This window comes from Piliocolobus tephrosceles, chromosome 5, assembly GCF_002776525.5.
Source record: "Piliocolobus tephrosceles isolate RC106 chromosome 5, ASM277652v3, whole genome shotgun sequence".
In the NCBI taxonomy this organism is placed as follows: domain Eukaryota; kingdom Metazoa; phylum Chordata; class Mammalia; order Primates; family Cercopithecidae; genus Piliocolobus; species Piliocolobus tephrosceles.
This window is the reverse complement of record NC_045438.1, coordinates 63,460,025-63,472,712: the sequence shown is the minus strand read 5'-3', so window position 1 is coordinate 63,472,712 and position 12,688 is coordinate 63,460,025. Positions and strand designations below refer to the sequence as shown.

General features: G+C 43.0%; 1 protein-coding gene across 1 annotated transcript in view; it reads left to right on the top strand.

The window, feature by feature from the left end:
• FOXO3 (forkhead box O3) overlaps positions 1 to 12,145 on the top strand; it is a 124,983-nt gene extending 112,838 nt beyond the window's left edge. The window contains exon 3 of the mRNA XM_026454411.2: positions 7,175 to 12,145. The gene's annotated coding sequence lies outside the window, so the exon portion shown is untranslated. The remainder of the gene's footprint in view (positions 1 to 7,174) is intronic.
• The last annotated feature ends 543 nt before the right edge of the window (positions 12,146 to 12,688 follow it).

The following is a 12,688-nucleotide window of genomic DNA, read 5'->3' as shown; positions in this document are numbered from 1 at the left end:
GGAGCTTTCATTGGTCATTTGTATGTTCAAAAAAGATCAGACAGCAATACCGCCCAACCTAGTTATAAGTAATCAGAAAGTGTCTTGTCTGATAGACCTGTTAGAAGGTGGCCCTAATGTTTGTTTACCTGAAAATGCTGCCTGCCCACCGAGTAACAGAAACCAAAGCACTGCCTGCCCTACCTGTCACGTTCTACTCAGACTGCCCTGCTGGCTGGGATGGGGTGCCCCGTGGGAGGCAGCCCCGGCCAGCGCTTACACCGCGGTGCAAGTGCAGGCCAAGCTGTAAGAAGAGGGGCACCGGGTCCACACATGCAGATTCCCTTCACTACTGGAATATGTATGCCTGGCCAGACCGCTGGCCTCAGGGCGCTCCTTTGTCTCTGTCAGTCCTGGAGCCACCTGGAGTCCCTCTCAGTTCCTCTGTTGCACTGGTGTGATGGTTGTTACATGACCACCATCTGTGTCACCTGTCTGTCCTGGTCATACCTTACAGGTGGTTTGGACTATTTGTAGAACTTAACTAGCTGATTCTGTGTTTTCAGTTTCAGAATCACTTGGAAAAATTACATCGTCTCTCAAAATCCTGTGTATGTAAAGCAGGAAAAGAAGACTTTATTAGAGACCCTCCCTTCACTGTTTGGTAGCTAAACCCTGAGATGGGCTGGCAATTACACCTGCACTTCCACCTACCCTCCAGGGATCTAGGGCATCCCAGCCTGCACACTCCTGTCATTCATCCCTGCCCCGCCCCCCACATACACACACCCCAGTAAATGCAGTGAAGAGTCATACAGGATAGGGTCACACCCAGCGAACATAAACATCGTGATATGCAGGTCATGGTTGATGACTCTGAACATTTCCTCCTGTACTACAGTTCCCTGTTGTTTTTAAATGGTGAATCACTTTATTGACAGCAACCTGAGACTTAGAGTAGGAAGTCTCTTACTTTGGGGGCTGGTGATAAGGATATATATGGTGGGATATACAGAAAGGATGGGAGAAGATAAACTTTTTATTAAATACTTGAGAATTAGTTGAATGTTAAAATTGTGCCTTGTATTGATTTCATCTGTAAGAAATAGGAGTTTTAGAAATTTAATTATTGGAAACCATCCTTTTCACAAAAAGTGCCGCAAATCCTAGGTCATATCCCACCCAGGCAGTAGGTTCTGCCTGGACTCAAACTAACTCTTGGCAAATATGAGTAGGTCATGGAAGCAGTTGCAATGAAAGGATGCTGAGTGTTGGAGTTGTCAAAGAGGAAGAGGGTTCTTCCAGGAGGATGGTTCTTTCATTGATTCAGCCAACATTTATTGTGCATCCATTTAGTACTTTCAACTTACCAGGTTACTTGGGACATCAAGAAAATTGCGTTTCTTCCACTGGAATATGTGCTGCACGGGGGCAGATACCAGACAGTGCTCTTAAAGTAGTAGGTGCTCCATAAGTGTTTGATTTGATTTGAAGACTTTGCTCAGCTTTCAAGGAGTTCAACCTATTGGGAGCCCCTGAAAAAGTTGCCATTTCAGGCATATTATGATTAGGTACTAGGTGAGTGGCATAAGAATTGAGTCAAGGATAGCATAAGGAAGGTGGGGCTGGAGGAGCCATCTGAATATGTAGGTGATTCGCATGGGTGGTAAGAAGAGCCGTCCAGGTAAAGTGTCTTTGAACCTGACCCATCAGACAAGCGGAGGGTTTGTTCCCAGAAGCAGTAGTGGGCCTTAAAGCGTGGATGAGGACAGTGGAACTTGAACCCACAGGCCTTTACCAGCTAAGTGTTTTGGATATTATAATAAAGTTAAATAACCATAAATTCAGAGAGGATCGAGACACCCTTTAAAGGCTTTTTGCCTGAAAACTAGGCCTTTAAAAAGAACATAATCTAAAACTTTACATACTATTATATGTGGTTTGCCAATCTAAGAATCTTAAGAAAATACTAAATCTCTGCAACTTTGCTGTTGACAGTAAATCAATACCTATCATATTTCTGCCATATTAGTATTCATAGTTGACTCTGGATATGTGAAGAGTATTGGTTAACATAATCCCTGCCTCAACATAAAGTCAGAGATAGGGCATTCTTAAACTTACTTTAGCCATCAATAATCGCTAACTTTAAGCAACAGAAAAGCTGGTGCCTCCCAGCAGGTGACCCCCAGCTCTTTGTCCCTCAGCTGTGAAGTATGAGGATGACTACCGCCCTCCCTGTGTGTCTCCCTTGGGTTTTATCAGCACAGCACAAAGGCTGGCTGGAAGGGCAGTCTACTCCAGGTCTAGGCTCTGAGGTGTCCTGGAGGCGAAGGCTCTGGAGGGCCCTGTCACCAGCCTTCCCAGACTGGTTCACCTGCTGCCTTGACCAAGCCCAGGAGTTACTGGGAGGCAGTACAAGGCAGCCTTTACACAAGTCAGGCTTGTGTTTTACACAAATGAAGGGGTTTTGTTAATAATGTGTGTAGTTGAGTACCTTTCTAGTATCACCCTGTCTTCTTTGCCATGAAAAGCTCATTCTAAGCTTCCCTGTGATAGCCTCACTTTCTCCACAGGTGCTTTACTTGCCTGTTAGAAATTACCAGAGTCAATGAGGTAGATTTCCTGGAAATTTGACTTTCCTTTAGGGAGGCTCCTCAACGGAATACAAACCTGGCTGCCATCCTGGCTTAAACTTCTATACCTGTTGTTTCCCTCAAAAACTGTTCAGTGCCTAAAATGGCAACTTGACAGCCTTTGCCAAAAGGGATTTTAACAGAGCTACACCTCCTAAATCTTCCTCTCTGGCAGACATGGAGGATGTCTCTGTTTGGCGTGCATCACAGGCAGAGGACTGGATTCTCATCGACCAGGCACCTGCCGTCAGTGACCATCAGGCTGGTTCCCATGAACCTCTCTAACTCTTTCATCACCCATTTCAATCTAGAAGATATTGAAGAATGACCAAATTAAGCCAAAGCATGGTATGCATTAACGTGTTTTCCTGAGCTGCATAAATTTTGCCTGGAAGATGAACTCCATTTTAGTGCTCCAAAATTAGATATGGCTGCCTAACCCAAGACCTGCAAAAGCATTGTTTTCCTGGGGTGACACCAGCTACCCAAGCCTTAGTGGATGCTGGCAGATGACTGTGGCTCATGTGGATTGCGTGTCTCTGAAGTTCCTCTGGGAATGAAGCAGAGATGGCATCAGGCAGACATTTCTTTGAGTGTTTGAATGGAAATATTCAAACTCTGAAACCCACCCCTGTCGTCGGGAGTCCATGTGAGACTTCCTTGTCAGGTTGCATGAATATCAATTCCTTTTCTATCCTAAGCGTTCCATATTTAGTCCCCAGCTTGCTCCAGGGGTTGAAAGTTTGGCTAAAATTATCTTTCTTTTTAAAGAGTGAAGAAAGTGGTGTTTCACTTTATTTTTACTTGTGGGGCAAACTTACCTCAAATCATCTAGTTCTGTCTAGCTAGGAAAACAGTTGATAACCTTCATGGATTTGTGGATGTGAAGGTTTCAACTTATGATCTCTTTTTTCTTCCATGTCCTATTTAGTATTGGGTTCCTGTTCTGTTCTTCTCTGCCAAGAAGATAAAAACACTACTGAAAAAATTTTCACAGTGGATTAAGTTGTGGGAGGACAACAGTAGGAACATGTATGTTGTTATGCTGTGTGTAGTTTTTGGAGGCATTTTCCTTTCTTAGAGTATCATGTGATTTATGGTGATAATTAGGCAGAAACTTGTCTTCCCTACAGATGCCAAGATTATAGAGGGACTTGCTCTCAGCAGAGACCAGATGACAGCATCCATAGATATTTTTAGAATGGACTTCATCATTTATTTGGTCTCCGCATTTCATTTTCTTTGTATCAACAATTGATTTCAAACTTGTTTATTGGGCAGGGAGGGGAGGGAGGGCGTCTTCCCCTATTAGTGAAAGCCACCCTTGGGACAGAACAACATTTTTGTATTTATTGTTAATTGGCATATTGCCTAGTAGTTGCAAAGTAAACTATAATTCCATCAGCTGTATGCTTTATGTTCTTTTCAAAAGTTTTACTTAATCTGATATGTTTTCTCACAGCATTTTAAAATTTTATTTATTTATTTTGAGACCAGGTTATGAGACTGATTTTTGTATTTTTGGTAGGGGCGGGGTTTTGCCATGTTGCCCAGGGTGGTCTCCAACTCCTGGGCTCAGGGGACTCACTTCAGCCTCCCAAAGTGCTGGGACTTACAGGCGTTAGCCACCATACCTGGCCCCTTAATCTAATGTGTTTTTAAACTAGAAGAGCATCAACACATACACATAAATCTCACAGTTAACTAAATAACAATTTAAGAATGACATGAGCTTTCTTAAAACCCATGAAACTTGTACCCAAGCTAAGTATCATTGACTTTCCCAGCTCAGTAGCTGGGTTTCTTCACTTAAAATATGCTCCCTCAACTCTTCTGTCCTTGACTGAATCAGATAAGCATGTACAAACATTGAGCCACAGAAGAGCCATTAAAAATCTAAGACAGATGAGCTGCTGCTTTCCTTTTGATTATTTTTATTACCCCAGTTTTCATTGTGAATGGTGATTCTGGTGTTCCTCTGAGAAGGATAATTGTATTTCTGTTCAACATTTATCTTCTATATTTTCAGTGTTTTACAGTCTGTTTTCCTTCTGTCACAGAGGAAACCAGTGGCCTTTCTGTTATCTGGAGTGGGAGTTTCTGTATTAAATTTGCCCTCTGCAAGAGTTGCCTCTATACCTGGGCCAAATCCTCTACCAATTCAGCCTATAAGCACCAAGGCGATTTCCTGAACAGGCCTCCCTGGGAGGGCATTGCCTGGGAGACCTCAGAAGAAGCTGTAGAACATAGCTTCACAGGTGACCCCAACCCCATTCTGCAGAAAGGGAAAGTGGTGGTTCGCACATATCCTTTTTAATAATGGAGTTCTCTGAAGATTTGGAGCCTTTTGATGAAGGAATGGATATTAAGCCTGGGGACTGTGGTTGGTTGGTGCTTTAGACGGTCCCACATGGGCCGCTTGCCCCCGGCTTTGGGGTGATGACCTATTCTGCTCAAAACTGTGCTCTGTTAGGGGCTCATGGGTGTCCTCTGTCCTCTTCCTTCCTGTGTTGGCCCTGCCCACATGGAAGCAAGCCACACTCCCTGTGTCTGTACTTGGGGAATGAAGTGTGTCACCTTCCCATTATGCACTGGCTTCTGTGGCTGCATAATTAATACCCAAGGGAACTGGAGAGGGGTCTGAATTAGATAGTACTTCACAGCTTCTCCCTTGGTGCTTACAGTAAGTCAGGATAGGGACTTGGGGATGGGAGTCCCCGATGACTGATCGCATAGTGAGGTTGGATGGTGGTTTATTAATTGTTATTGTGCAGGAAAAAACCTCTGGAAGAGTCCAGAGGACTATGTCTGTGAAACGCTATCTAATCATTCATACTTTGCGGGACAAGGTAAAGTAGTTAGAATAGCACTGACTTCAGCAAGCTACGGTCTTCACAGACGATGAGATCTAGTCTTTACTTTAGCTTTTACTCCCTCTAGAACCAACAAGCCGTAATTTTATAGTCCAAGATAATATTATCTAGTAGCTTTACAAAGCAAAGAATGCCCCCAAAACACCATCAGCCAGGGAAACTAAATCCTAGGAATAGGCAGGAAGAAGAAAGGGGCTTCTTTTTCTACTTTATTGTCCCTGCCTCCAGTAAAACAACCTAAATTCTTCCATTTGGAGCTTTAACAAGGATAAGTAAGTATCATAAATACTAAGTCCTGCTGTGTTTGCAAATACTGAGAGTGAAAGGTAAGATTGCCAGCAAGTGCAGAGTCACAGAAGAGATTGAAGCTATAGTACATGCATGAGAATTCCTGATGACCCTACGGTACAGCCTGTAAAGGTGGGAGAAGCAGATGTATATAATGTGATTTTGTGTGTGAGTTTATTGATGCTTTTTTCATTACTTATTTACCTTGTCTAGTGAGAAAAGCACAAGTTCATGTTGTTTCACTACCACTTTTCTATCCATTTCTTGGCCTAGAGCCATTTCTTTACTACCATAACTGCCAACACTGTCTCCGTAAACAAAGAATCTTATGTCTAGAGGTCTGTCATGTCACATCCTTTTGCTATTAAGACATGTCTATGAATATACTTTTTTTTTTTCCGTCCTTTAACTTTTCTGGGCCCAGTGGTCACATGACATCTGATAAGACTTGTATAAATTCAAATGCTCTAAGAGCACCTTTTTTGTGCCTTTCAATTGAAGACAAAATAATCATTGGAGGCAGAATAATAATAATGTTGTTGATTATTAATGGGCTGTTTTGTGGGGGATTTCTTGGTCATATATGTATTATATAATTTTTTCTCTGCAAATTTGTAATAACAAAAATCAGATTCCTAAACCTGGTGCATTGGCATGCCTGTAGTCCCAGCTACTCAGGAGGCTGAGACGGGAGGCTCTCTTGAGCCCAGGAGTTCAAGTCCAACCTGGGCAACACAGCAAGACCCCATTTCTTAAATTCTTAAGATGACCCACTTAGTAATTACTTACTCTTTTTATGGTGGGGAGTAGGGGAGTCAAGATTACCCACACACAGCAGTGCAGGCTTATTAAGGCCTTTATAGAAAGTGGCCATTTCATCTCCCCTGGTGTTGGGGTATTCATGGAAAGGGGTGGTAAGCAATTCAGTTAGTCCACATAGCCAGTAAGGAAGAACCAGAAAAGTATAACTCATCTACTTAGGGTGACTGGCTCTCCTTGTTTTGGCATGGAAAGTCCCATGTCCTAGGAAATCCCTCAGTCCAGAAGTCTAGAACAGAATCTTATCTGCACCTTCAATGTCTAAAAAGAACCCCCAAAACACCCCTAATATGGCTTTCTTTGTTAATCTCCCAAAGTGAATGATCCCATTCCCTTTGGGCTTTTCAACTTCAGAGCATTTTGTAATAAGAACAACATGAGAAGTAAGGTAAGTAGTCTTTGTGCTTTGTCCTTAGGATTTCAGACCTTTGAAACTGGTGTAGCAGAGTAGCTTTGCTGTGCCAGCCCTGGGTTCTGAGGTGGGTGAGGGAGATGGGAGGCCTTGACAGGTGGCCCTCAGGTGTCCACTGTTGCTGTTGCAATGCCCTTAATCTCTGGTTTTCTTTTCTCCTCCTTTAGACCCTCAAACTGACACAAGACCTACAGAGAAAACCCTTTGCCAAATCTGCTCTCAGCAAGTGGACAGTGATACCGTTTACAGCTTAACACCTTTGTGAATCCCACGCCATTTTCCTAACCCAGCAGAGACTGTTAATGGCCCCTTACCCTGGGTGAAGCACTTACCCTTGGAACAGAACTCTAAAAAGTATGCAAAATCTTCCTTGTACGGGGTGGTGAGCCGCCTGCCAGTGGAGGACAGCACCCCTCAGCACCACCCACCCTCGTTCAGAGCACACCGTGAACCCCCGTCGGCCATTCTGTGGTGTTTTAATATTGCGATGGTTTATGGGATGTTTTAAGTGTTGTTCTTGTGTTTGTTTTCCTTTGACTTTCTGAGTTTTTCACATGCATTAACTTGCGGTATTTTTCTGTTAAAATGTTAACCGTCCATCCCCTAGCAAATGTAAAAACAGCAGGAAAATGTTGTACCAGTTACCATTCCGGGTTCGAGCATCACAAGCTTTTGAGCCCATGGAACTCCATAAACTAACAAATTACATAAACTGAAGGGGGATTTTCTTTCTTCTTTCATTTGGTAGAAAATTATCCTTTTCTGAAAACTGAACAATGGCACAATTGTTTGCTATGCGCACCCGTCCAGGACTGAACCATGCATAGGCAAAACGAGTGGAGCACAGCGTCCGGCCCAGTGTGTCTCCAGTTCTGAGTCAGGGTGATCTGTGGATGGGACCCCAGCACCAGGTCTACAGGTGCCAGATCAGCAGGGCCTGTGATCTCATGTCAGTGTCTTCAGCTAATGTGAACAGTGTTGGTCTGCTGGTTAGAAACTAGGATGTTGATATTTTCAGGAAAGAAATCAGCTCAGCTCTCCACTCATTGCCAAATGCCACTAAAAGGTTCAGTTTTAAGGAGAAAGAAAAGGAAAAAAAAAAAAAGCAGTCGTGTTTTGTTTTGCAGAACAAATGAACTTACAGGTGAGCATTAAGCTTGCAGTGAGAAATGTGTGAAGAGTAAAAACCCAAGTCAATGCTGAGGCAGTTCTAACTTCACTGTTTTCCTAATACGCATCCTTGATTATTTTCAGCCTTGCTGTGTATAATCTGATCTGCTAGAAGTATATGAGTGAGAGGCAATAGCATACAAACTGATTTTTTAAATATAAGCTTAGGTTGTAATTGTACAAGTGACACAATGGAAGTACAAAATAGGGCAGTTTTAACTTTTTTTTCTGCTTCTATGGATTTCATTTTGTTGTGTTTTCAAAAAGTTATGGTGCTGTATAGGTGCTTTCTGTTTAACCTGAAAAGTGTGATTATATTCGTTACCTTCTTTGGTAGACGGAATAGTTGGGACCACCTTTGGTACATATGAAATTGGTGTAATGATGCTCTGATTAGCACAGCATATGCATACTTCTCCAAAGTGATATATGAAGACTCTTTTCTTTGCATAAGAAGCATTAGGCATATAAATGTATAAATATATTTTATCATGTACAGTACAAAAATGGAACCTTATGCATGGGCCTTAGGAATACAGGCTAGTATTTCAGCACAGACTTCCCTGCTTGAGTTCTTGCTGATGCTTGCACCGTGACAGTGGGCACCAACACAGACGTGCCACCCAACCCCCTGCACACACCACCGGCCACCAGGGGCCCCCTTGTGCGCCTTGGCTTTATAACTCCTCTGGGGGTGATATTGGTGGTGATCACAGCTCCTAGCATAATGAGAGTTCCATTTGGTATTGTCACACGTCTCCTGCCTCGCTTGGGTTGCCATGTGTGAGCAATGGCCCTGTTGATTTCACCCTGCCTTTTACTGAATCTGTAAATTGTTGTGCAATTGTGGTTATAGTAGATCTGTAGCACATTGCCTTTTCTAAACTGCTACACGTTTATAATCTTCATTTTTAAAGTATGTATAATTTTTTAAAGTATGTATTCTATTCATATGTTCTGCTTGTCAGTGAGCCAGACTTGCTTACTATATTCCTTTATAATACTAGCCACTTCCTGGATTCTTTAGTAGTGTGCTGTATGCAAGAACTTTCCAGTAGCAGTGAAGGAGGGTTGCCTCTCCAAGCTTCCTAAGGGATGCTGCCCTGGGTGGGGATGCATTGCAGAGGCAGTAGTAGCATGGGGGCTGCAGTAGGGAGTGAGATGGAAAAGGGTGGGGGGATAGGAGAATTCCAGAGTGCTTCCAGCGTGAGGGTCCTGAGAACTTCTGTCCTGAGTTCAGAGAAATATGCAAAGTAACTAACAAAATAGCTACTTGCCTTTGTAGTTTTACAGACCCTGGGAGCCACTTTGGGAGTAAGAAAGGCAACCCTCCAATGTGTTTCAACTTTAACATGTTGAATTCTTTTCAGACATGTGGTATCTCATTTATTCTCCTTTTCTAGTGTTTGTTGGATTTCAGGCAGAATGTCTTACAGAATGTCCTAGAACCAGATTATCATTTAATCTGAAACAGCTGAGGAAGGGACAGAGGAGGTACAAGGGCAAGGCAGCACAAAACAGATCAGGAAAATGAAGAGGGAATGCTTTGGTTTTTTGTTTTGTTTTTTTCTTCTTCAAGTAACTAAAACAGCATCTACATGTAGAGTGTTGTGGAGAGCTGAGACCAGGGCAAAGTCAAGTGCAGCATAAGTACTGTGAGACCTGCCAGCCCCTGGAGAGGGTCAGCCGAGAATCTGGTAGTGAAGCCTGTCTAGGGTCCCGGCACCCTCACCCTCAGCCTCCTGCAAAAAGGCCAGGCCCTCAGAGACTAGCCCGGTTCTAAAGTGGTCAGGCTGGGCAGGGGTGCTGCCTGAGCCCTCTGCCCCTTACATTGAGACCCTGCTTTCAGGACAGGCCAACCGTTGGCCACCATGTCACATCCTGAGTGAGTGTCACAGGTCCCTAACAATAATTTTCTGATCTGGAGCATATCAGCAGAATGCTTAGCCTCAAGGGGGCTGGCAGCTGTAATGTTTGATTTATGATGAGAACTATCAGAGGCCACCCTCAGCCTCTAAATAAGCTGCTCTAGGGAGCCGCCTACTTTTTGATGAGAAATTAGAAGAGTACCTAATGTTGAAAACGTGACATGCGCTCTTGGGATCTGCTGTTCTCTTCAGGGCTCCAGAACCTGACACCTGTTACCAAAGCTAGGAAAGAGCTTTATCCCAAGCCTTCACTGTCCTGGCATGAGAACTGGCTGCCAGGCTCAGTTTACCCCTTTAACTGTGAATGAATCTGAGCTCGGTTTCCTTGATTGCATCCTCTGTGGTATAATAATTGCTGAAACACATTTTAAAAATTCAGAAGTTTGTCACTCCTGTTAATGGGAGGATCATTCACACACGTGTAGTACAAGGCGGACTTTGTGTTTGTTTTTGGTGTTGATTTTTAGCATTGTGTGTGTTGCTTGCCCACCCTGAGGAGAGGACACCATGGCTTACTACTCAGGACAAGTATGCCCCGCTCAGGGTGTGATTTCAGGTGACTTCCAAACTTGTACACAGTTTAAAGATGGTGGAGACAGATTGTGCCTCTACCTAGTGAACCCCACTTAAAGAATAAGGAGCATTTGAATCTCTTGGAAAAGACCATGAAGAATAAAGCAGTCAAAAAGAAGTCCTCCGTGTTGGTGCCAAGGGCTTGCGAGGGGAAATAAAAATGTTTTCCAGCCTGACCAACATGGAGAAACCCTATCTCTATTAAAAATACAAAACTAGCCTGGCATAGTGGTGCATGCCTGTAATCCCAGCTACTCTGGAGGCCGAGGCAGGAGAATCGCTTGAACCCAGGAGGCGGAGGTTGCAGTGAGCCAAGATCACACCACTGCACTCCAGCCTGGGGAACAAGAGTGAAACTCCACGTCAAAAAAAAACAAAAACAAAAAATGTTATTCATCCTCTCTCAAAGCAAAAAGGAAACCCCGAAAGCTCTGAACTCTAGTTTTATTTTTCTTGCTGTATTTGGGTGAACATTGTATGATTAGGCATAATGTTTTTTTAAAAAAAATTTTTTTTTTTTGGTAGAAATGCAATCACCAGTAAAGAGGTACGAAAAAGCCAGCCTGTCTTGGAGACCAGAGAGGCAGAGTACTGCTACGGGAGGTGAAGTTCTGATGGAATCATGCCTGTCAAATGAGATCTTAAAGCAGATGCCCAAATAAAAGAGTATATTATATTTTATCTAAATCTTAAGTGGGTAACATTTTATGCAGTTGAAATGAATGGAATATTTTCCTCTTGTTTAGTTGTATCTGTTTATATTTTTCTTTGATGAATGATTGGTCATGAGGCCTCTTGCCACACTCCAGAAATACGTGTGCGGCTGCTTTTAAGAACTATGTGTCTGGTCACTTATTTCTCTAAAATTATCTCATTGCCTGGCAATCAGTCTTCTCTTGTATACTTGTCCTAGCACATTATGTACATGGGAAATGTAAACAAATGTGAAGGAGGACCAGAAAAATTAGTTAATATTTAAAAAAATGTATTGTGCATTTTGGCTTCACATGTTTAACTTTTTTTAAGAAAAAAGTTGCATGAATGGAAAAAAAATCTGTATACAGTATCTGTAAAAACTGTCTTATCTGTTTCAATTCCTTGCTCATACCCCATGTAATCTAGAACTAAATATGGTGCGTGGCCATATTTAAACACCCGAGAGTCAAGCAGTTCAGACTTTGATTTGAAGCACCTCATCCTTCTTTCAATGCGAACACTATCATATGGCATTCTTACTGAGGATTTTGTCTAACCATATGTTGCCATGAATTAACTCTGCCGCCTTTCTTAAGGATCAAAACCAGTTTGATTTGGGAATCTTCCCCTTTCCAAATGAAATAGAGATGCAGTACTTACTTTCCTCGGTGTTTGTAGATATTGCCTTGTGTATTCCACTTAAAACCGTAATCTAGTTTGTAAAAGAGATGGTGACGCATGTAAATAAAGCATCAGTGACACTCTATCTTACTCCAAGAAGTCTCTTTGTTCTCCCTCCCCCTTTCTTGAACCCTAGGAATAAAATGGCAGTTTATCTCAAGGTCTCCCTGTGGAATTCTCCCACAGGCTGGGAGAGGCACAGAGCTGAGAGACTATCGTGAAATCTTTAAATGAACCTAGTACACTTTTTCTCTGGCCCACTTCTGACCTCCACAGACAACAGACAACTTAATAAAGGCAGATTTATGGCGTAGTTCATGGTGGCTGATAGCCACTTTTGGTATGCTCTGAGTCATGTTTCCCAGGAAGTTTTGAGTAAGTAGGGAGTTGGGACTTAGAGACGGCCCTCACTGAGCGTCTGAGGTTTTAACTTGTCAGTTTCTTGACCTGGATGAGGTCCTCCTCACGTGAGTCCAACACATGAACGTTGGTCGGCCACAGTGCCCTCTTGCCCGGCCTGCATACTGAAAGTGAGACACGACACTTCAGGTTTCTGGTGGCAACAGCGTAAACATTTCCTCTGTGTGTACCTTTAGGGCCTCCTGAGTTAAGTGAGAGGGAACTCCACCTATT